Source organism: Hyaena hyaena, unplaced genomic scaffold (assembly GCF_003009895.1).
Source record: "Hyaena hyaena isolate Hyena2069 unplaced genomic scaffold, ASM300989v1 scaffold_156, whole genome shotgun sequence".
In the NCBI taxonomy this organism is placed as follows: Eukaryota; Metazoa; Chordata; class Mammalia; order Carnivora; family Hyaenidae; genus Hyaena; species Hyaena hyaena.
The window spans coordinates 1,600,028-1,626,078 of NW_024080788.1; positions in this window are offsets into that span (position 1 = coordinate 1,600,028).

Consider the following 26,051-nt stretch of genomic DNA (forward strand, 5'->3'; position numbering starts at 1 on the left):
AATATTAATACTACCCAATTCATAACCACATAGTATGTCAGTATTATGGCTAGAATTTTAATAACAAAAAAGGGGACCCAGTTCTTTCACTTTGACCTCTGGTTGAAGGTATTTTTTTTGTTTTTAACTATTCCAAATAAGCATTTATTGTATTAGGATTGGAATCTCATTTCTCCTAAGGCAAGCATCCTTAGATAAAGAGGTTATTGAATAAATATGATAGAGCAGTTTTTATGCCTTGTACTTTTTATTTTGATAAAATGCACATAAGAAAATCCATCATTTTAACTATTCTAAAGTCTGAAATTCAGTGGTATTTAGTACATTTACAATGTGCAACTATCAGCACTATCTAGTTCCAGAACGTTATCATCACCTGAAAAAGAAACTCCATCCCCCTTAAGCAGTCACTCTCCATTTCCCCTCATCCCAGCCCTTAGCAACCACTAATTCTCTATTGTCTCTATGAAATTACCTATTCTGGATATTTCATGTAGATGAAATCATGCAATATGTGGCTTTTCCATCTGGCCACTTCGCTGAACCTAATGTTTTCAAAGTCCATCTATGATGTAACATATTTCAAAATCTCATTCCTTGCTAAAGCTGACTTACATTCTGTCATGTATGTATGTGTATATATATGTATATGTATACACATATACATATACGTATATGTATACACACACCACATTTTGTTTATCCATTCACCTATTGATGAACATTTAGATTGTTTCTACTTTTTGGCTACTGTGAATAATGCTGCTGTGAACATTGGTGTACACATATCTATTCAAGTCCTTTCTTTCATTTTTTTGGTATATATACCTAGGCTTGGAATTACTGGGAAATATGGCAGATCTATGTAAAGTGTTTCAGAAACCACTAAACTGTTTCCACTGTGGCTGTACCATTTTACACTCCCTAGCAATGCATGGAGATTCCAATTTCCCCACATTTTCATCAATACTTGCTATTTTCCACTCTTTGATTATAGTTATTCTATAATATAGCCAATCCCATAGTAGGTATGAAGTGGTATCTGATTGTGGTAAGTTTCTTTTACTTCTTGTTGCAGAGAAATTTACTCTCAACTTCTACCCTGAACTAGGGTATTTTACACTGTAGAACAAAGGGTCAGAGCATACGAGTGGGGCCTTGAGTTGTTTTACTTGACAGGAGGGACATCTAAATGTGAGGGCCAATGAAAGCTGAAGCTGAAACATTACATTAGAGTTAGGAAGAACAGGGTCTTGCACACTAACTAGAGGCATATCAGAAGGTGAAAGGTAGTTTGTAAGAAAAGAAATGCCATAACAGGAGTTGGGAAATAAAACAGTAGAGTATATCCTGACGTAGGCTGAACTAGGAAGCACAAAGGCTGGAAATGAGTACTCCATTGTTGAGGTGATTCTAGGGCTCCAACTATATTAATCACCCATGTATTATGAGACAGCACCTGATACTTTATCAAATTAACTAAAAATGTTGGACTATTCTTGAATTTCACAGGAATGCCACACTGTCATCAGCTAGGTGGAGATAAACATATTTGGAAACATTTTAGGCTATGAGCAGTTCTGAACTAAGAATTCTAGAATTCTTTGAGTCTAAGTAGAACTCATCTGATGTAAAGCATGTAGCAGAGTGCCTGACACATGGCTGGTATAACAGTGCATGTATCACAAAAGCCAAAAATACTTAGGCTGCACCTCCTTTTTAGATGAGTGCTTGGGTTATGGTTCTGGGAAAGATCTGTAGGAGTAGGAATCATCATCTTGGAAACATAAAAAGGAGAGGAGACAGGGGGTGAGGGTCTCTTTCCTCAGAGGAAGCCTTGGGTCATTTTGATGTTATGGAACCTGGGAACAAGATGCAGGCTGGTGGGACCTGATTCAAGTCCACCCCCTGGTATTCACCTTTAATTTGGCTCCTTTTTCATTGACATTAGCTCATTTCATTGACATTAACTGACATTAACTCATCTGTCAGTTTAAATGATTTGCAGATTATCTATAGGCCAACTTTGATTTCATTGGGAAGTTAAATCCCTGTAAAACCGTGTATGCAGTTTATTCTCAGAGCAGTTATATGATGGCAGGCAATAGATTGCAGAAGCATGTAGCACATAGCTGGGCCTCTGTCCAGCTCTGTTCTCCTCTCTGAGAGAAAGAAGTAAACAACATAAGCAAGAGAGAACACCATCCCTTGCTGTCGGAGGGTAGGGGTGATATATTTAGCTCTTGGGTATGATGATTTGCCTAATATTTCTAACTATGTATTTGCCAGAAAATGCAGCATCAAGAGCATCAGGAAATGTAGTTCCCAGTGCCAGACTACACCGGGTGTCATACCCTCAGCTTGAGCTTGAGCCTGGCACATCAGCTACTGGCTGTTGGTATTGGCTAATATTACCCAAGTGATGCCATTATTATTATCCTTTCCAGTGGAAATTCCTCATGGTAATCTGTCACTTTTTGTGAAGTGTTATGCTATGTCTTTACATTTAATCTTGGTTAACAACCATATGAGGTGGATGAATAAACTGCGACTTAGATAAACTAATTGGCTCATATACATCTATGCAACCATTGTCATGGACAGGAAAAAATGCAATTCAAAAAGATGACTAGAGACATTGATTACCATTCTAAGATAGCAATAAAGTTGATTTCAGGGGAAAAGAGCTTGTTTTGGTTATGGGAAGGAACCAACAAGCAGTCTAGAGCGGAGTTTGAGAAATGAAATGGCTCTGCATAATAAAGTACCAGAAGTCTTTAGACTGCACACTAGTGATCTGAGAGGAAGGCAAGATTTCTGGAAGTCAGAGGAATGAATAGAATGGAAAGCACATGGAGACCTAGTATGGTCTTTCATCTAAGTCATCTAGTAAGTAGCAACCTAGAACTGTGGAAGAAAAAGGCCATCTGACTGGAAATGGTGGATATGATTTTGTGGATAGCGTGATCTGCATTGAATTCAAAGCTTTTTTTTTCTTCTTTTTTTGTACTGTGTGCACTCACTCTCAGTTGTATCCAAAGCTTAATAAAGCCTTGTTACACTTTAGAGTCTTGCTTTGATAGCATTTTGGTTGTGTGGCCCACGTGTAGGGTGAAGTGAAGAGGAGAAAGGAAAATGGTTTATAGGAGAGAAGATATGAGTGGAGAGGAGAGTCAAACGTGGAGCAAGAAAGAATGGAAACATGAAGGTCCTTCCTTTTAAAATCTTCAGAAATATTGAGGTGGTGGTGGTGGCTGATCCTGTCTCAAAGTATAAATCATTTTGTTTAGATAATAAAGGAAAGGAGAATCCCAGACAGTAGGAGTTTTGGGGCTCTTTGATAGTGATTGAGAAGAATCTTGAGGGTAAAGCCCAGTTCCTTCCTAGTTGCTCACTGTCTGGCCCTGTGCAGACACCATTAGCACAGGATGAAAGGCAGGCAATTTAATCTCACAGTCTCTTACTTTGTCCTGATGTCCGTGCTGTACTGGACCTACCACTGAGGCTTCTCTTTTTCCCTCTCAGTTCATGAGAGTTCTTGTTTTTTCACCCACCACACCACCAATGCCACTTTTAATGAGAACAACTTTCTAGTGTCAAGGAGTATCTATTGGAGGGCAATGAAAAACTGGAAGAAATAGTCATAGCTTAAGAAGCCAAAAAGTTCTCAGGCTAGCTAAAGTAGATTTCTTGGCTAAATGAGGATTTACTGTCTGTGAGAAAGGCCTCCTTTAAAGCTGAGTTTGTTCCATTATGTTTCTAGCAGCATCTGTATATCTCAGTTAAGTATGAAGTGACACTGTGCAATATGCATGGGTGGGCCAAGAGAATAAGAATAACTTGGTGACAGTATAATAAGGATAACAATTTCACAAGAGTAGGGTTGATGACAAATATGGGATAGACATTATGAATTATTGGTGTATTTTTATAAGATTTTACAAAAAAATCTTGGTAAAAATATTAGTCACTCTCTTTATAAAGGAATATTAGATAGCAATGTCCTATAGGAATGTCCTTTCAAAAATTGAATAGATTTTGGGGCACCTGGGTGGCTCTGTCAGTTAAGCAACTGATTCTTCTTTCAGTTTAGGTCATGATCTCATGGTTTGTGAGACAGAGTCCTGCATCAGGCTCTGTATTGAGAGCAAGGAGCCTGCTTGGGATTCACTCTCTCCCTCTCTCTGCCTCTCTGCTCTCTCTCAAAATAAATAAACATTAAGAAATTAAATAGGTATCTTTTGAATTACATATTCTCCAAGTAGCTCTTTCAGTTATCCCTCACTTATTCCACATTTATGTGGGAAGTCTACTTCTTTGAAGCCCAAGTGGGACGCAGAGAATAGAGGAAGCAAGGCGTATGAGTAACCTAAATAGGCACAGGTTTTTACACTAGTGATGGTCCCAAGGAAAACACAAATACACGTTGGCTGAGTGAATAAATGCATGAAGAAGCCTATATATGTGCTTATTTTAAAGAGAGTTGTGATCAACTTGCATATCGATTTTCCTAGTTGGCAGGAAATGAGAAGAAGCACTTTAGAAGGAACTAAAGGAATTAGAAAACTAGAATTGTTAGGGACAGATGTAACTGAGAGCTGACCAAAAAAAAAGTGGGGGGAGGGACAGCCGAGTTCCCTGAATACTGATAGTAGTCCTTTGGTGTCACTGATAGTGGGTTTGATACTGCAATACTGAAGGACTACAAAATGAAGACACAAGAACAAAGAAAGGCACGGCTATGTGAGATCACCACTAAGTATATAGTGCATGTTTCTCAAAGTGTGGTCCCTGGACCAGCATCAGGATCACTTGGAAGTTTAGAAAGCAAATACCCAGATCCCACCCCAGACCTACTCAGTCAGAAACTTTGAGAGTGGAGCTCAGCAATCCTCCAGTGATTCTGATGTCCGCTACAATGTGAAGTCCACTGCACAGAGTCTCTAAATCCAGAGGGCATCATTGCATTTCAACACAGTGACATAAGTGTTCATGACTTGGATCATAGCGGAAAAGTTTCTATATATAGAATACCTCACCCAAAGAGATAGGAAAGTTACCAAGAGTAACCATACATCTGGTTTTCCTGGGACAGTCCTGGTATAAATATATTGTCTAGTATAAATATATTGTCTAGTATTTCCCTTATTCTTGATAGTATCCTCATAAATTAGCCACTCTGTTAATAACTTGGAAAGATTACAGTCAAAATTGTTAAAAATCAAGGGGCTCCTGGGTGGCTCCGTCAGATAAGCATCTGACCCTTGATTTCGACTCAGGTCATGATCCCATGGTTCATGAGATCAAGTCCCTTGTTGGGTTGTGTGCTGACAGTGCTGAGCCTGTTTGGGATTCTCTCCCTCTCTCTCTATCCTTCCCCCACTTACATGTGCACACGCTCTGTCTTGCTCTCTCTTTCCCTCAAAATAAATAATATAAACTTAAAAAATGTTAAAATCATGAGAAGAATTGGAATTTAAATGAGAGTTGAATTATTTGGCAAACTCCCAGCCCTTATCCGTTGATAATGACAGATAATAAGATTTTAGTTTGTCAGTATTTTTCTTGCTCAGACTCATTACCAACATCCTTTGGTTAAAGATTTGTTCTTTGGTGCAGATTTGTTTTCAAATGAATGTCTGGGTTCCCAGCCAATTTGCCTTTGCATTCTACATTCTTGGTTACTCAGTTTTTAACCCCTGATGGTGCAGTACTCTCTCCTTTTTTAATCTTTCCTCACCAAAATGTTATCTGGGGAAAGAACCTTAAAATTCATGTGCAGTGAAGAAAAAACTGATAGTCTCACATTGGGATATTTGTGTTTGAACAGGAAAGATTGTATTGAGTTATTGAAATAACCTGCAACTGCTGCTCAGTGAATGGAACGGCGGCCAGGCTCAGGAAGAGATGCGGTGGCAGGGGGCACAAGACTGGGGCTTCCTAGACTGAAGCTTTATGCCTAACCTTCTAACCTACATAACGCATCATGCGGCCCGTGATGGGACCTAAACTTGGTCAGTGTCCCAGCATTCCAGTGTCCCACTATCAGTGAGGGAGAAGAACCACTAATCAGTGCATCTTGTCCATCTCAAACTAGTTCCAGATACCAATATTAATATACTTGCTGGCAGGTCAACATAGTCATGAAAAGCATCTTTTCTCTTAGCTCTCCAGTCTCATACTCTCTCCCCCAATCAGATAAATTCTTCCTAATTTCATAACCACAGAATGACTTGACTGAATCTGCAAATGGGGTTGTTTCACTGAATTAAATCTCAAAAATTATTTTTTATTTACAGCTATGGATTTTTATAGCTACAGGGAAGGCGCTTAAAGGTCAAGTCCAGGGCTCTCATTTTGCAGAGGTGAAAACTGAGGCACAGAGAAGTCAAGTGACTTGCCTATAAACACACAGTTGGTTGTTGTGAGGATTAAGATGAAGACCCAGGTTTTCTGATACAATTTCCTCTCTTTTTGCTCTTACTTGAATCCTCAAAGAGGGGATAGGGATCATTTCACAATTACTTCAATTTTGGTTTAGATCTTAAAAGACGGAGTAAAATATTGAAAGCAAAAACCAAGACTGCTTTTAAGAGTGAAAATTTGAGAATATTTTTCTGAAGCCTCTTCTGGGGATGATAAAAGTGGAAACCATTATATAGAATCTCATTAAAATAAAAAATAGCTGAACACACCCTGTAGTTCAGTAGGCCTTCATGTTTGAGTGAAATAATAAAGTCACTTTATTTATGCACATATTTCCATCTCCCTTTGTAATAACAGAGATTCTATTTTTGCTAATGCTCTTCCTCCCACCCCCGAACAGAGAGTGACTTCCTCCCACTTCAGGTGAAATGAGAGACTGACCATTTCAGAGTCAATGCTGCGAGCAGGATGATTTGGTCCTTGTGATAGTAATACCAAATAGCTGTATTTCTCAGTTCTTCCACCTCCTCCTGGGGCTAGGAGGAAGGGCAACTCTTCCCGGAGAGAGTAGCCCCTTTGGGTATTTGCCTTTCCTATAAGAGGTACTGGATGAGATATCATTCTATACTAATAGGTAAAAGAAAACCAGGAGCAAGGAGATGACAAACACATATCCAAGGTGCAGTTTTATTTTTTTTTTCTGGTTTGTTTTATGAGATAATACAGATATGTGGTTGAAGTTTAATGTATTATAACATCTAAACCCTCATTAATGGTCAGATGTTATTATTAAAGTGGTCATACTTTATTAAGTTTTAAAATGTCAATAATCTAAAAAAAAGTTTATTTTTTCAAATGTTTATTTATTTATTTTGAGAGAGAGAGATTTAGAGTGCAGGTGGGATTGGGGCAGTAAGAGAGGGACAGAGAGAATTCTAAGCAGGCTCCATACTGAGCCTAATATGGGACTCGAGCTCACAAACCATGAGATCATGCCCTGAGCTGAAATCAAGAGCCAGATACTTAACCAACTGAGTCACCCAGGTGCCCTAAAAAAAGCATATTTAAATAACCATCTAATATTGAGGGAATAGGAATGTTTCTTTTAAGGAAGTATATTTTTCACTTGTTTTTTTTTTTTTTTTTTTGATAAAAAGGAATGATCACTGACTAAAGTGTATTTTGTTGTATTAGTCTGTGCCATTTCTTCTAATTTCTCTTAAGTGCCACAGTAGTATCAATGGTTGTGTTTTTTAGCATGTATTCATCCGAAGACAAATTTTGTATCTGCAGGAAACTGTACAGCTCATTTATTCAATCTCTTTTTTACAGAAACAAAAGAAAACACAATAAAGAAAATCAAGGCCCAGGAAGGTTGAGATTTATGTGTTCAATCTTGGAGAGATCAAGACAGGATGGGGATCCGTGCTAGGACTGTGACACCCAAATAAGACATGACATGCCTAGATTTTAGTGTAGGGGGGATTGCTACAATCCCTTTTATGCTACCATTATTTCTCCCCAAAATTAAAAATAAGATTTTGTTTAAATTTAACCCACGTTCTCTAAGTTCTGCATAAAATATGATATAGAGAAGAATATAAAAGCAAGAGTAATAACAACAGGAAAGATAATGAAAAGCCAGGAGAACCAAATGCCTTGGGGTCTAGTTTGCTGGCAACAGTATAAACAAATGTGTTTATTCCTCTCATGAAAATGCTTTAATTTCTCAAGTGTAGAGAAAATAGTGAAAACTAGTCCTTATTACTACATATGTTGAAGTGACTCAGAAAACATAAGAAAAAAAATCAGAAAATAGCTAAAAAAAAAAAAAAAATAGGCCAGGAGACCATGAGCACAAGGACGAGGAAACCAGCCCTTATTACCAAATCTAGTAAGAAAACAACCAAAGAATGAGAAATCTCACCATCGCCTATAAGATCATTTCTCGTACAAGTGAATTTTTAAGAAAAAAGGAAAAAAGAAAACCATAAGATGCAATATTTTAAGATGTAAAAATACTCTAAAATGTGAATTCAGTTTTACTCAAGAGGAGAAAGTCAACTTTAACAGAGGAAACACTTAAAATAGTCCCAAAAAAACAGAAAATTACTCAAAGTAAAAATAAGAACTCATGAATCAGTGTCTTGAGTATAAACTTTATCTTTCTGACACATCATGCATTATGCAACCATGGAAAATAGTGAAACAGTAACCAGGGAAGAATAGCTCAGGTCAGTGTTTTGTACTTCCTCAATTTAATGAAGATAAATGAAAAGAGAATTGAACTATATGTACCAAAACCCAATATGAAGCAGACTTGAAAATATTTGAGGTATATCTGCAATATCAACTTTATTTACAACAAAGAAGGTCAAATACCTTTATTCAGATCTTTTAAAATGCTTAGTTAATAGCCAATATGCCATGGGTATTTATTATATTTATTAAACATTTGTTATATATTTGTCACAGGGATTGTGATAAATGTTCTGTATGGATTATTTCATTCAATATAGTCAACCTATCTTTGAGATAGATATTATTATTATTATTCCAACTTGATGAAACAACTAAGCCCAAGAGAGCTGATCTAGCTTGTACAAAGATTACGTAGCTCATAAAGTTAGTATTTGAACCAGGCAGACTTACTCAAAATCTAAATGCAGAGCCACTGTTCTGTGACCATGCTGATGTCTATACCATGGTCCCTTCTTTCCCGGAGCTTAAAGTCTAACAGTTTCTTTTTCTAATTGTAAAAATCAGAGCAATAATAGCGAATGAGTCCTGTCCTTTAAGACAGGCTAGAAATTAAACCATGGATGTCTCGCAAGCATTTTTCATATTAAGCATAGTGGAGCTGTATATTTTACGTTTCATGAAAAGAATGTATGTGAACCCTGGTATTGGAGGAAAAACAAAACCAGTCAAAAGTTAAGGAAAAAGAAAAAAAGGAATAGTTGGCAATTGATAAGGGCCAGGGAGCTCAATCAGATATGTCTAGTGAATGTGTTTATATTCAGAGAGATGCCTGAAGTTCTCCCGCAGTGCCTGTGTGATCCAGAAATGAATCACAAGGGATGCTGCCTGGGGTTGTGTCGTCAGGCTCAGTGGACCACTCTAAGTGAGGCCACTTGACCTCTGGCTGCATGGGACCAAACCTGCTCTTTATCTCTCCTGCTGGATTCCTATCTGAAGTCCTTGTTTTGATCCTCAGCCACTGCTGTTGCTTCTTTCCTGTTGCTTCCCTATTGTCAGAAGTCAGACGGAGGTATTTGGGAAGATGCAGAAATTTCTCACAGGGCCTTGTTCTCTCAGGCTTCCCAGATGCCAAACTGGCTTCTTCAAAGGAAAATGATGCTCACTTATTAAAGGCAAGAAATAAACCCAGGGGGACTTAGTGATCTTGTACATAGTTAAATATATTAGGAGCGTTGAGTCATTTTCTTCTCATACTTCATTTGATGAAAATGTAATTAGTATAGAATAAATGCCAAGATTGTGGCAATGTGTTTTCGTCTCCCTTCTCTGGAAACATTTCATTGTGTTAAACTACTTTCGCTGAGGTATTGAGAATCCTATTCTTAAGAGCTAGAAACATTTATTTCCTGTTAGTTGTTTTAGATTATTCAGATAAATTTAGCACTCAGTGTGATTTGCTCAGGCAATTGTAATTTACCTCTAAATGTGCTCTGCTTTGTTGGAATCAGGAAAAACTTGCTTCCCCAAAGGGGGAAGAATTATCCCCAATGTGTGAAGCAGACACTAATCATTATTAAGGACATTTTTTATGTAGAGAGAGATTGAAACAGTGTCTTATATATAATGGGATCTCATGTTTGTTGATTTAGATTTGTGGAATTCCAAAAGAAGAATTAGGGGGCGTCTGGATGGCTCAGTCTGTTAAGCGTCCAACTTCGGCTCAGGTCATGATCTCACGGTTTGTGGGTTCGAGCCCCACGTGGAGCTCTGTACTAACAGCTCAGAGCCTGGAGCCTGCTTCAGATTCTGTGTCTCCCTCTCTCTCTGACCCTCCCCTGCTCACGCTGTCTTTCTCTCTCTGTCTCTCTCTGTCTCTCTCTCTCTCTCTCTCTCAGAAATAAGTAAAACATTTAAAAATTTTTTAACATCAGTAGGAATGAAGAAGGGCCTCACCCTTTTTCTACCACCCTTTCTACTCTTCTTTTTCATGTCTCCTCAGTACTCCCAATCTTGCCACTTTCTGCCTTATGACAGGTAGATTGTACAACAGAATTACCTAGGAGGCTTATACCAAATATAGGTCCCAGGTCCCTGTAAGATCACTGAGTGGGAATTTCTGGGGAGGGGTCCCTGGAGTCTACAATTTTACTAAGCTCCCCAAGTGATTCTATATACACTGACACTGAAGTATGAGAACTACTGTTTCAAGAGTCTTAAACACAGAGAAACTGTAGATATTTTCTTCAAATGTATGGTCCATTAAAGTTTGCAAAGCACTTTTATACAGTTGCTCATTAGATCCCTAGAAGAATCAAATGAGACAAACAAGGCAGGTATTGATATTTTAATTTTACAAGTGGGGACAATGGGCATTCGTCATGTCCAATGTCTTGGTCAAACCATAGCAGAGCTGAAAAATTCTTAACACAGCATCCTCCTTGTGAATAATATTGGCTTTGGAATGATGAGGTTTATAGTTTACTCCTTCTCCTACATTATTTTACTTATTTGCCCTATAAACCTTTGAGGTAGATAAGACAAATATTATTAAATCTATTCGACAGAGAACTAAACTGAAACTCAGAGAATTAAAGCGATTTGCCAAAAGCCATAAGCTAAAAAGTGGCAGAACCAGGACTCAGACTCTGGTTTTTCAAGTCCAAGAAGTACCTGCTATCTAATTTTTACTAGTACTCAAGTGACCAACAGAAGAAGTTCCAATGAAGTATAAATATTTTTTAATTTTTGATTGCTTAATATTTAATAATTAATGCTTATATCATAAAATGTTTCTTACGTATATTTGGCTTTCTCACTAGTGTAACAAATAAAATGTTTTCTGGAGACCACTGTCCTAATTTTGTAACTGAGCATCATAAAGCTTCTTATGAAATAATTGTTTTTAATAACTGTTGTTTTTAAGGTCATAGTAACTTTTGAAGTATAGTTACTAAATCCAGTTACCACTTCCCCATCCTTGCCCCCTTCTCTTCTTCACAACAGTTGACACTGTTGAACATCCCTTTTCTTCTGGAAAATTTCTTTCTATGAAGTGGCATGTGCGTGATTCTGAGCTCTCATCTATGCTTCACTGGTTCTTCTTTGTCCTTCTGCACTCAGGACTTTGAGTGATTGCCTTCCTTTTGCCTTCATGGATTTCTGCTTGGAAATATGTACACTTCCATAGTTTCAGTTATTAGAATTATTCTGATGTCCCTCAAATGTATCTCTAACTTTTCCCCTGAGCTCCAGATCCATTCAGAAGATAGAACATGGTAAATACTCACTAAATATGTCTTGAATTAAATTTCCATCTGCTAATGATCTCATTTATTCAAGAAATATTTACTGGTGTCTACATCTATTCTAGATGCTTGGGCTGTACCAGTGAATAAAACAAAGTTACCCTCCTTCATGGTGCTTACTTTTTAGTGGCAGAAGACAGACAAGAAATCTGAAGGCTAAAAAATGTAAAAAGTAGAGTGTATGTGAGAAGCACTTTGAAAAAAAAGAGGAAAAAAACAAACAGGATAAAGAGGATCAGGAGTGTACTGAGCAGAGGTGGTGACGGGAGTATTGGTTGTGCTCTCCGCTAGGGTGGTCAAGGCTGCCCTGGCTCAGATGAAAACGTTTGTAAAAGTCTTAAAGAAAGTGAGGGAGTTAACTTTGAGCATATTCAGGGGCAATGCATTTTAGGCAAAGGGATAGCCATTGCAAAGCACAAATGCATCCCGTATATTCAAAGAATAGTGGTGGTAGGAGAGAAGGTCAGAGAGAAAATGAGAAGTCAGATTGTTTAGAGTCTTGGCGGGCCTTGTAAGGACTTTGGCTTTATCCTTTGTAAAATAAGAAAATCTTGGAGACTGTTGGTCAGAGGAATGACATGAAGTATTTTACAAGTCTAATGGATTATTCTAGCTGCTGTTCTGAGGACAAGGGTAGTAAGGGTAGCTCTGAGAGACCAATTATACAGCTATTTCCTAATCTGGGCACAATGTTATGGTGATCACAATGGAAGTAGAGTTGATGGGAGATGGGAAACTTGTGGCTATATTTTGAATTAAGAGCCATTAGAATATCCTGGTGTATTAGATTTGTATAGTCTGAAAACCTAGAAGAATGGAGTTGCCATCAATAGAGATTGGAAAGGTGGCAGGTAAAATAGGTTTGATGGGAAAGATCAGGAGATCACATTATGGACATGATAAATTTGAGGCATCTATTTGATTTTCAAGTGGAGATGTTGGACAGGATGTTGGATTATAGGATTCTGGTATTCTGGAGTGACATTGGGCTGGAAATATGAACGTGACTGTTGGTGCCATATAGATGGTATTTAAAGTCGTGGCCAGATGAGACCACCACAAGGATGAGCATGGATGGAGAAGAAAAACGGACCAAGGACTGATCCTCAAGGCACTATGACAGTATAAGTTTGAGATGAGAAGAGCCAATGAAAGCAGACTAGCAGGTTTATCTGTGAGGTGGAAGGAAAAGCAGGAGAGCACAAGGAGTTAGAGACAAAGTGAAAACAATTATCAAGGAGGAGAGAGAGCACTGTTGCATCAAATGCTGTTGTAAATTTAAGAGGACACTAGAGAATTGGCCACTGGATTTAACAATGAAGCAGTTGTTGGTGACCTTCAGATGAGCAGTTCTGGTAGGGATAAAAGCCTAATCTGAGTGAGTGAACAAGAGGGGTGGCAGGAATTAGAAACAGCACATATTGATAGCACCTTTAAATTAATTCAAACTCAAAGTATTTAAAACTTGACTATTATCCTCCTCTTTTCTAATCTATTCTTTCTCAGGATATTTTATTTTTATTGACAGCACCTGCATCCTCTCAGTCACTCATGGTCAAAGCCAAACAATCATCTTTTACTCATTTCTCTCTTTCATACCCCACATTAATCAACTAGCAAGTAAACTTTATAGAAAAGCACACTAGAAAAGCTAAGCCTTTTCATATCAGACACACCTAGTTAGGAAGTTATTTGATCTCTTAGCCTCAGTTAAAGGAAGGAGGATAGTACTATTTAACATTTAGGATTCTTGTGGTGGTTACATACATACATATATATATATATATGTACACACAGTCATATATAAATATTTTATTTATTTGAGAGAGAGAGAGAGCACATGAACAGGACAGGGCAGAGAGGGAGAGAGAGAATCCCAAACAGCCCCCATGCTGTCAGCACAGAGACCAGCATGGGGCTCCATCTTGCTAACCATGAGATCATGACCTGAGCTGAAACCAAGAGTCAGACGCCTAACTGATTGAGCCACCTAGGCACCTCTGCTCATATATAAAATACATATAGGCTCAAATAAAAAGCATCTAAAATGAAATAAGAGCTCAATATGTGCTGTTTCCCTCCTATGTGTCACTCATTTGGTTAAAATTTCTTCCTTTGTGCCACAACCTTAGCCCCAAACTCCAAGGCCATTATTACTTATCCTTTTGTCAATGCAATTTATAATGGTTCCCTTGGCCAATACATTGTCAGAGTAGTCTCTTCAAACCACAGGTCAAACCATGTCACTTTTATACTTTTAGTGACCCTCCATTACTTGAATAAAATCCGACTTTATAAATAACAGCAATATTTTGCTCCTGCATAATATGTAGAGCTCCCACCCCAGAATTTGCCAGAGTGAACTGGGCAAACCCAACCATTTGCGAATACTTGGGCATGATTTTAGAGTGTGCTTTTGCTTATGCTCTTCCTTCCATTTGATATTCCTGTTCCTCATCTCCACCTGTCAAACAAAACCATATCCATTTTTCAAGGCTTAGCTCAAATGCCATGTTGCTTGCGGAAACTTTCTGACCCTATCACCTACCCCCTCTGCCAACCAAAATATATCTCTCTCTTCTATCTATCGTTAAACCATCTTTTATTTCTCTTAAAGAACACAAATCATTATTGACTCTCTAATAATCATTTATGAATGTGTCATAGCTTCTTTTCTAGAATATATGCCCTGCAAGGACAAAGATCAAGTGTGATTCATCTTTATGTCCAGTTAGCACCTAGGACAGACTTCTGTACTTTGGATATACTCATAATGTGTATGTTGAATTGAATTATTGGGCCCTCTTATTATTGCATTTTTGGCTTTAAAATTGAATTATTGTCTCAAAAGTTACTTATGTCATTCAATCTTCTTAGTTGTTCACTTTACTACCAGTGAGAATAAATCCCAAGAATAATCCCAAACTATAAAAAACAAAAATGCTGTTGCTGAAACTAATGCAATCTCTCTTATTGTCTACTATAGTAAAATAGCAGAGTCATCTCTAATTCAAGTCGACCAAGTGATTTCAAAATTGAAATGCCTTTTCAGCCATTATTTATAGGTTATTTTGGTATAAAAGTAATTAATCTCTATTGTTCTCAATGGGTTCAACATAAGTATTATCTATTCCCTCTTACCCTTTACCTCCTTATTATTGATTTCATCTCTTTTCACTGCTAATTTAATTTAGTTGAACAGCCCCCCAAAAAGAGTTGCTCCAAAATATTTTGCAATTGTATCATAAACAAAAATTGTTAAAAATGCATTTAAAATAAATATTTTTTAATTTTTAAATGTTTTTTAAATTTATTTTTGAGAGTCAGAGAGAGATAGCACAAGCAGGGAAAGGTCAGAGAGAGGGAAATACAGAATCCAAAGACAGGCTTCAGGCTCTGAGCTAGCTGTCAGCACCGAGCTCTACGCAGGGCTCAAACCCACAAATCATGAGATCATGACCTGAGCCAAAGTCAGACGCTTAACCAACTGAGCCACCCAGGTGCCCCTAAAATAAATATTTCAAAACCAAAGTCGAGTTAGTCAATATTTGAATAAAATTATGTAATACCAATTCCATCATCTTTCCTTTACAGATGCAAGCTGAGAATGCCAGGATGTGAGTTTGGCAATAATTAGCAAATCCAAACATATCCCAAGAGCTTTTTGTATAATAACATGTATTAGTTTGACATATTAAAACTATTTTCTTATCAGAGGATCACTGACAAATTTACTCAAATGAAATATTTACCTATCTTGGCTTATTCTGAGGAGGGAGCAATATCCTCTCATGCAATGAATATGTAAATACCGGTATCTGTTATGGATTGAATGCTTGTGTCCTTCCGCAAACTGATAGGTTGAAACTGTAACCTCCACTGTGATGGCACTTACTGGTAGGCCTTTGTGAGATGATTAAGTTTGGAAGTGAGATGTATTTCCTTCCAGATGCCTGAAGTGCACACATGGGGTATATATTTACCTACCTCTGCACTTTTAAAGAGTAAAAAAAGGCATTCTCATGTTGTTCTGTGCGTTTCATTTAAATTTAAATATATATTATAGGTATTTTCCATATCTTACAGTTTACTTTAATGTCTATGTGGTATTCCCTTATTTTTATGCATTGCTATTTAACCAGACCCCTACTGGTGAATATTTAGGTTGCTTTAAAATTTCACTACTATAAACATGCTCTAACTAATATACATCTTTGAACATTTTGTGACAGTACATCTGTCAAATAAATGATTAGAAAAACTTACTGTTGGAGGATGTGACTGCTGGTTGACCAGAGAGCTTTTCTCTGTCCTTAGAATGTATGTTCTACCTACCATTGTGTGAGAGCTCCTTTGTCCCTAAACTGTATGTTCTGCCTACTATTCCCATAATAGTGGCCATTTCAAGGATGAAACCTTGAGAGTACAAGGTGTTGTTGAGGCCAAGACACTGAATATGGGTCGTTAAGGCTTGTATATAAATGTTTAAGATTTGGGTGGGTGAGTGTGGAGATAGTCTCATGGCCACCTAAGACAAGCCTCATAAGTTCCTTTGCTTATTAAACTCTTGTAGGGGAGACCAGATTTGATATTATCTATAAATTATAAAAAATTTGAATAATGAATTTTCCCTGGGGAACTCCCCAAGGTAGTTGACCAATGCTTACTGGGCCAAATGGTAAACATTTTCAGCATTTGGATATATATTGTCAAATTTCCTTAACTGATGTGGTCCATTTTGTATTTCCACTACTAGTGCATGAGAGTTCCTTTTTTAAAAAAGCAACACATGTGAATACTGGGTATAATCCATTTAATTTACCTTTTCCAATATTATTGGTTAAAAAGTGTGACATTTAAAAAACATTTACTTACATAATGATGAAGTTATTGTTGACCATGTGTATTCCTTTCTCTGTGTATAGCTTATTTATCCACTAATTTCGGCTAAGCTTTGCATTGGGTTGTTGTTTTAACATCGATCAGTAAATTCTTTTTGAATGTTAAAAAGGTTTGTCTTTTGCCACTTGTGTGTTTGTTGCTTTTTTTTTTTAATTTTTTTTTTTATGTTTTATTTATTTCTAGGAGAGAGAGAGACAGCGTGAGCAGGGGAGGGTCAGAGAGAGAGGGAGTCACAGACCGAAAGAGGCTCTAGGCTCTGAGCTGGCAGTCAACACAGAGCCCGAAGCGGGGCTCGAACCCACGAACCGCGAGATCATGACCCAAGCGAAAGTCGGACGCTTAACTAAGCCACCCAGGCGCCCCTGTTGCTTTTTTTACATTAGTGAACCAATCAGACAAAAATGTCTGCATTTATAGAATAATGTTTGATTCACTTATTCTTTTAATATATTCAATTCAAACTGCTATGATATTATTAATTATTTTAGCACTGGAGTAGTAGGTGAGCTAGGTGAAATTCACTTTGATAAAAGGAATGAGGTAGGAATACATTTTGTTTTATTTTTCTTTATAAAATTAGCTATTAATCTCAACTAAATGTTTTATCTTTTACTATTGATTTTCAAATAGTACCCTTATGAAAAGCTGAATACCTGTAGGTGCTTCGGTTTATTTCTAAACTCCATTCTGACTATTGATCAGTTGTGTCTGTTTCTGAACCAGTATTATAATTTTAAAACTACTGTAGTTTATAATGAATTTTGATTGCTAAAGGGACTGATTTCCCATTGAAACTCTTCTTTTATAGATTTGTATTTCTAACTCTTTATCGCCTACATAGTCTTTCAAATGAACTTTATAAACTATTTAGTCATGTTTTAAAAATTCCTAGTGTTGTGATTAAGATCACATTGACTTTGGGGTGCCTGGGGGGGCTCAGTCAGTTAAGTGTCCGACTTTGGCTCAGGTCATGATCTCATGGTTCATGGGTTCTATCCCTGCGTCGGGCTCTGTGCTGACAGTTCAGAGCCTGGAGTCTGTTTCTGATTCTGTCAATCTCTCTCTTTCTCTCTCTCTCTCTCTCTGCCCCTCCCCCACACTCATGCTCTGTCTCTCTCTGTCTCAAAAATAAGTAAACTATAAAAAAAATTTTTTAAAAAGATCACATTGACATAATGGATTCATCTAAGTATACATGATTGCTATTCAGCAGTGAATCTCTTCACCTAGGTGTTCTTCATTTATTCAAGTCTTCTTCCATGTCCCACAATAAAGTTTTAAAACTTTCCTCATATAACTCTTGGGTTTATCTTGTTTGTTTTTTTGTTATCTCGGTTTTTATATTTTGCTTATTATATTAGTATTATTTTTTTCTATTTTATTTTATAATCTCTTTCTATAGAAAGGTAAACTATTATTTTTGGGGATTAATTTTGTAACTTCACTGTTTTTTCTTAGTTTTTATGTTTTTATCTTTGGTTTTCAAGTACACAATGATTATCATCTCCAAATAACGAAAAAATTGCCTCATTCTTCAAATATTTACATGTCTTATTTTATTGTCTTACTTGAATGCATTGGCTCACTCTTGCAGTAGTTGTGCTGTTATTTGGGATCCTTGCCTGGTTCTTGACTTATGCAGGATTGCCTTTACTATTACTTTGCTATGAACATTATTGCTGGCTTTGGAGTTTATGCATATATTATAATGTTATGTTAGAAAATTATCCATCTCTTTCTATTTTACTAGGATTTTTAAATTAGTAAAGGAAGTCAAATTTTGTTCTATGTTTTGTAAGTATTATTGGATCTCTTTTGACCAATTAATAGGTCATACTATTTTAGTAAATTTCCTAATATTAAACAATTATGTCCCTGTGGAAATTAATCTAAATATGTTGTAGTATATTATTTTTTTAATGTACCATTGATTTCTACTTGTGAACTTATTTATTTACTTATAAATGTAAATATGCTATTATAACAGAAATATTTATTTGTAACTTGCTTTTTGACTCAGCAATGTTTCAGTAATCTTTCTCATGTAAACATACTGATCTATCTCTTTCTCTTTGTTGCATAAAATTTCATAGTACGAATAAATCATCATTGATATAATCATTCCTGTGTTGAAGGACATTCAAATTTTCTTTTTGGTTTTTTTATTTGGGTATTACTAACCATTACTGCTATTTCTAACAATGCTCCAATATTATCCTTATACATATGTTTTAATCTATGTGCAGAGTTTGGAGGTGTGGGTGGGGAAGACGCCTAAGAGTAGAATTCCTGAGGCATGAATTAGGTGCATTTAAATAGGTGTTGCCAAATTGACTTCTTAAATGGCTATGACAATTCACTCTGTCATTAGTAATGACTGTGATATCCATTCCCCACATCCATACCAAAACTTGTACCCTCAAGCAATCTTATATTTTACTAATCTCCATAATAAAATTGTTTAGAAAATATCTTCATGAGGTTTAAATTTACATTCTTTTCATTTTGCTATTTTGTGGATTTCCTATTCATGGTCTTTGCCTATTTTTGTCTTGGGTTGTTTGTCTTTTTTGTATCAGTTTGAGGAGTTCCTTATAACATCTGTATTTCATTCTCTTGCCTCTTATATATTTTGCATTTCTTTCCCCTTCCCCATTTTGTTTTTACCTTTTACTTTGTTTATAATATCCTTTCTTATAAATGTTACATGTAGTCTTTGGAAAAGTCTGTGGTCCACTTGTGGGAGACTGACTATGAAAAAGACACATGACATCTTAGAATTACTGGGAAACTATCATTGGCCTAAGAGGATCTCAGGCTTCCAGATCAAATTCTGAGAACCTTTGCTCTAAACCTTGATGTAGCTTTGAAAATAATTACATTTACTACACTTATACAGAAATGTCCTTACTTTTAAAAGTATTTTTTTTTTTTAAGAGAGAGAGAAAGCAGGGGAGGGGCAGAGAAAGGAGACAGAGGATCCAAAGCAGGCTCTATACTGACAGCAGAGAGCCAAACGCGGGGCTCAAAAACACAAACCGTGAGATTGTGACATGCGCCGAGGTCCAATGCTTAACTGACTGAGCCACCCAGGCGCCCCTCAAAATTTCCGTATTTGAATGTGCTATCTATTTCCTGCAGTAACCCGGAATGATAAACCTATCCTGTCTGGATACCAATGGATAATCTGAAGAGATGGAAGGAAGGCAAGGGAGATCGGGATAGGAATAAGGAGGAAGGATGGGGATAGGGATAGGGATAAGAGGGAGGGATGGAGGAGAGGAGGAGGAGGGGGAGGAGGAGGGAGACAGAGACAGAGACAGAGAGAGAGAAAGAGAGAAGTTCTATTTACTCCCAGAGGACAGAGCTGTTGCAAACCAATTTATGATGCAGCCACGTTAACAAAGGCTAGGTGGTGCTCTATAGCAGGCCAGAGGAGGCCCTGACATTCAGCTTTTCTGACTCCAACTCATTTCCTGTGTTATGGAGTCAAGTGCCAGTAGGCTGAGGTGGCCTCACAGTAGAAGCGTAGTATGAATAATTAGGGCCAGGCTGGGTAAGAGAAATGACAGTTACATGTCAGGGGCCCCAACCAGGAGCCAAGGAGATGTTGAGTCATCTGGGAGCTTCTTTGGGCTCAGATTAGGATATAAGTGCATACTTGCTCATGAATGTTAGCAGGCAAAGCAGGTAGACAAGGGACATCTGTCCCAGAGCAGAAGAGGTAGATGACACTACCTTTCATGAAGACGTGAAAGACACATCCTTTCTTCAGTCACCCAGATCCTTTCTCAGAAAGAGTAACAGGGGGAGAGAAACCTACCTGAGAGACAAACATTTTGTCCCAAGAGGACTGTAAGCATTTCCTAAAGGGACTGTCTAAATGAGGAAATCTTAGTGATTGTTAAAATTGGGTTGGATATTTAATTATTTTCCTTACCATTTACTTCTCGTTGGGTGACATGACTCTAAAAGAAAACCAGATTAGTTACAGAAAACCTAAAGGAGGTATTTTTTTTTTTTGCCCATCTGCACAGAAGGTAGCAAGACTGATTTTTTATTCCCAAACACTACCATTTTCGACGTCAGTCCCTAGCCCTCCTGCAATATATCCAATCTCATTAGTACACAGAGGTTGTATTTATAGATGACAGCCCCCATAAATGGTGAGTGCCATTTTGTTTATTTGTGGCAGCAATTTTTTCTGCCTCAAATTCATTTCTTAATGTGCAGAGTGGGAAATGTGCAGAGTGCCCAGGTGCTGCCATCCAGCCTGAGCCAAGGCTTTGCGATGCCAGACTTGAGGTCTTTGGAGTTGAGGCTATTGTCTGATGGATCCTGATGCAGACAAATAGTTCTTGATCTTGGAGTGGTTGAACTGTGCTTGGGTCCAATCTGCTGAATCATACAATTGAATGAGAAATAGTCCCATATACACTGGGAATGGGGGGGAGGAAGAGTGGTTCAAACCATAAAAGAGGTTGCTACTGGTAATTACCTCACTGATCCTATCACTGACTTTTTATGAGACCTGAGCTAAGTCCCCTATATACCTTGGTTTCTTAGGTGCTCTGTTAAAGGAGGAAAACAATACCTGTACTCTCTATGGAATTACATGCCAGAATTTAGAGGTTTAATTGTGAATGGAGGCAGACATCGAGATTAAGAATAAACCAAGACACCTGGGTGGCTCAGCTGGTTAAGTGTCTGACTCTTGATTTCAGCTCAGGTCATGATCTCATGGTTTGTGAGTTTAAGCCCTGCATTGGGCTCTACTGTCAGTGCGGATTATTTCTCTCTACCTCTCTCTCTGCCCCTCCCCCACTCACTTGCGCCCTCTCTCTCTCTCTCTCCCTCAAAATAAATAAATACACTTTAAAAATGATTAAAAATAAATCTGGGGGATGGACTTACAGCCTACAAATCAGGATCTGAGAAATCTATTTTACCCAAGATAGTTTCACTGAAAGTAGCTTTCTTCATAAAATATATTATACTTGAGTTTATTATTCCAAGGATGATTATACACATTTAGCTACTCCACTTTCCTTCCGTTTTCCTATCTCCCCTATGAGAGTCAGACAGAAGGTCACCTCAGAATAAAACTCTACAAAACTTTTTTCTCACTAGTTCTTTCTCTTGCATTCCCAAAGCAGGTGTTTTTAAAACAGAGCTTGCCAGAAAGGCTGCTCAAGTTTTAGGCTCTGGTTTGAAATCAATGATGTGTATTTTTTTAAATAACCATTTTATCTCAGAGAAAAATATGTGAGTTAGGGGACTGGATTTGAAACAAACAAAAAACTGACTGCAGCCTGGGAAAGCATCATGTGAGGGGAAAATAGGGGAGCAGTGTGATTTTAATTAGCAACATGGCCAGATTTGAAATAACACAGCAAAGAGTAAAGATCTGCCCTGTTTAGCAGCCTCTCAGTGTTCTTACTTTAAAAAAAATTTTAATGTTTATTTAGTTTTGAGAGAGAGAGAGAGTGAGAGACACAGAGCACAAGCAGGGAGAAGGGCAGAGAGAGAGGGAAACACAGAATCCGAAGCAGGCTCCAGGCTCTGAGCTGTCAGCACAGAGCCCAAAGCAGGGCTCAAACTCACAAACCACAAGGTCATGCATGACCTGAGCTGAAGTTGGATGGTCAATTGACTGAGCCACCCAGGAGCCCCTCAGTGTTCTTATTATTAGTGAATATCAATGTGTCTTAATTCTGCTACTTTGTAACACTGAGAAAGTTCCTCTGGGTCTAATGTCCTACTGTTAATGAGGCAATCTGGGGAAATATATTTTTTCTTCTGGTTCTACAATGAGGATGTGTCAATCAGAACACGCTGGGCTCTAGGAAGCTTGTGGTAACTAGAATTCTGAAGATGTCCCCCCAGAAATTCTTGTCCTTCAGTTATTAAATCAGATGCTAGTATTGGTGTAAGTGTGAAGGGACTTTGTAGATATAATTTAGTTTTCTAATACAATTGCCTGAGCTCTTGATACAACAAGGCAGCAGAAGAGTCAGTAAGAGAGAGAGATTAGGCAGAAGGGGAGGTGGTTGCGATCTGAAATGTGAGAAGGACATAGTCTGCTGATTATGGCTTTGAAGATGAGGAAGAGGGCCATGAGCCAATGCATGCAGGTAGTCTCTAGATTAAGTATGACACCTTGCCCCTGTTCCTGTGGACAGACAGCAAGAAAACAGGGATCTCAGCCCTACAAGGGCATAGAACTTAATTCAGTCAACAATGTGAATGAGCTTAAAAGCAAATTCTTTTCCAGGGTCTTCATCATGGAGCGCAGCACTGTCAACACTTGGATTTTAGTCTTGGGAGACCTGAAGCAGAGGAACCATAAAGCGATGCTTTGCCCAGATATCTGAACAACAGACACTGTGAGACAATAAATGAATATTTGTTTTATTTTAGTTTTATTTTGTTTTTCTTTTCAAATTTTTATTTAATTTTTAGTTAGTTAACATACAGGGCACTAATGGTTTCAGGAGTAGAATTCAGTGACTCATCACTGATGTATAACACCCAGTGCTCATCATAACAAGTACTCTCCTTAATACCCATCGCCCATCCAGCCTATCCTCCACCACTTCCCTCCATCAACCCTCAGTTTGTTATCTATCATTAAGAGTCTCTTATGGCTTGTTTCTCTCTCTCTCTCCTCCCCCTCCATATGTTCATCTGTTTTGTTTTTTAAATTCCATATATGAATGAAATCTTACGGTATTTGTCTTTCTCTGATTGACTTATTTCACTTAACACAATACACTCTAACTCCATCCACGTCATTGCAAATGGCAAGATTTCATTTTTTAATGGGTGAGTAATATTCCATTGTATATAAATACCACATCTTTATTATCCATTCATCAGTTGATGGACATTTAGGCTCTTTCCATAGCTTGGCTCTTGTTGATAATGTTTCTATAAACACCGGGGTACATGTACCCCTTAGAATCTGTAGTTTATATCCTTTGGGTAAATTTCTAGCAGTGTAATTGCTGAGTCATAGGGTAGCAATATTTTTAACTTTTTGAGGAACCTCCATACTGTTTTCCAGAGTGACTGCAACAGTTTACATTTCCACCCACAGTGCAAGAGGGTTCCCTTTCTCTACATCCTTGCCAACACCTGTTGTTTCTTGTGTTGTTAATTTTAGCCATCCTGGCAGGTGTGACATAGTTTCTCATGGTGGTTTTGATTTATATTTTCCTGACGATGAGTGGTGTGGAGCATCTTTTCATGTGTCTGTTAGCCATCTGGGTGTCTTCTTTGGAGCAATGTCTACTCATGTCTTCTGCCGTTTTCTCAAATGGATTATTTGTTTTTAATACCAACCCTTTATCAGATATGTCATTTGCAAATATCTTCTCCGTAAATGGGTATTTGTTTTAAGCAGCTAAATTTGTTATGACAGCAATAAAAAACCTAAAGCTCAGCTAAAAGTGGCTAAAGATCGAGACAAATTAATTTCCTCTTAATAATTAATAGATAGATAACGACATTATAGTATTATCAGAGCAAGGAAGGGCTCAGGGACTGACCGACTCTGTCTCATGGCATCCAGAACTGAGGTTGCTGCTTCTCTGCCAGCATTAGTGTTCACTTCATCCTCAGGCTCATTAAGAGATGAGGGGCACTTCCATGCACCTCACCAAACACCAAAACATGTGGGTAAAGAAGAGAGATCAGTTATCTTGTGCCTCCTCTTTATGAGTGAAGAAGCCCCTCAAATGACTACTCCTCCATGTCATAGTCTGCTTATTGTCACCCCAATATCCGCCTTCCCCCTCTTCCTCAGAGGAAACCCCAGATTTCTCAGCTAGACACATGACTGCCCAGAATCAAGATTTTATGGTGAGGCATGGCAATGTACCTGAGTTCTAAGTCCTGGGATATAAGAGTTGGGAAAGAACTTTACAGGCGGGGGTGGCACACTCTTCTTTACCCTTTTCTCCTATTTGTGGAAGGTGAATGTAATGACTGGGGCCCCAGTAGCTTATGGTGAAGCATGAGTGACTTGGGGAATGTAGACATATATGGTGGAGCAACAAGGAAGGAGTGCCATACTCAATCTGAGTGATGGGCTTCAGACTTCTACCCCCCCCCCCCAGTTTTTATTTAAATTCCAGTAAGTTAATATACAGTGTAATATTAGTTCTAGGTACAGAATTGAGTGAGTGATTCAGCATTTACCTACAACACCAGGTGCTCCTCACAAGTGTCCTCTTAATCCCCATCATCTATGTAGTCCATCCCCCACCTACCTCCCCTCAGGTAAACATTAGTTGGTTCTTTATAGCCTTCTTGAACATGGTGACGTTTTTTATGTTACTTGCAGTGAAATCCAGTCCCAAGTAATATAGAGTTTCCAGGATTGGTTACAGATCTGACAAAAGGGAATGATCATGATCAGTTGAGACTAATCTTCTAGAATGTAATGGATGCTGAGAAGTCCACCCTATTGTGTACTCTGGAAGGTAAATCATAGATGAAAACTCTGATTCTCAAGGGATCTCACTTCTAGGGGATTGCTTGTAGGTTGGGGGATAAACTGTCTTTATGGCCCCCTATAAGAGTATTGTATGGCCCAAAGGAATCTTGCTGGAGAACATTACTTTTATTCTCAATGAGTAGTCAAGTTGAGAATTTCATTAGTGAAAGGTTGAAATATGCACATAATGCGTTTTAGTTTGGGTTCCCCTAGAAGCCAACTTAGCGACAAGGATTGAAATACAAGCAGTTTATTTGTGAGGTGGAGGGAGCAGTGTTGGGGGAGGGAGCACATGAAACAAGAAGGAAAGGAAGCTGAGAATGGGTGTGTTATCAACCCAAATGGCACCAAAGGCACCGAAACTGGGGAAAAGATAGAATCCCTGCCTCTGAGTTATCCTACCTGATAGGAAGGGATAGGGAGCTCTACATCGTCTCCTTGAACTCAGGAGGGTGTGGTAGAGAGATCAGATGCCCACCCTGAAGTGCTGAGTCCTAAGGGATAGGAGTAGGGCCCTAAAAGCTTCTGAAACATCCTATATATTCAAAGGGGGCTATTTACATGCCCATCCACTAGTACCTGCCTTTGTGTGTACCACTGAAAGTAGGACACCGGAGCAGGAATGAGTTGATGGATTATACCTACACCGGAGAATTGTTTCAGAAGCTTACATAATTTTTAAGCTGGAAGAGACCTTGGAAAGGGAAACAAGTTCT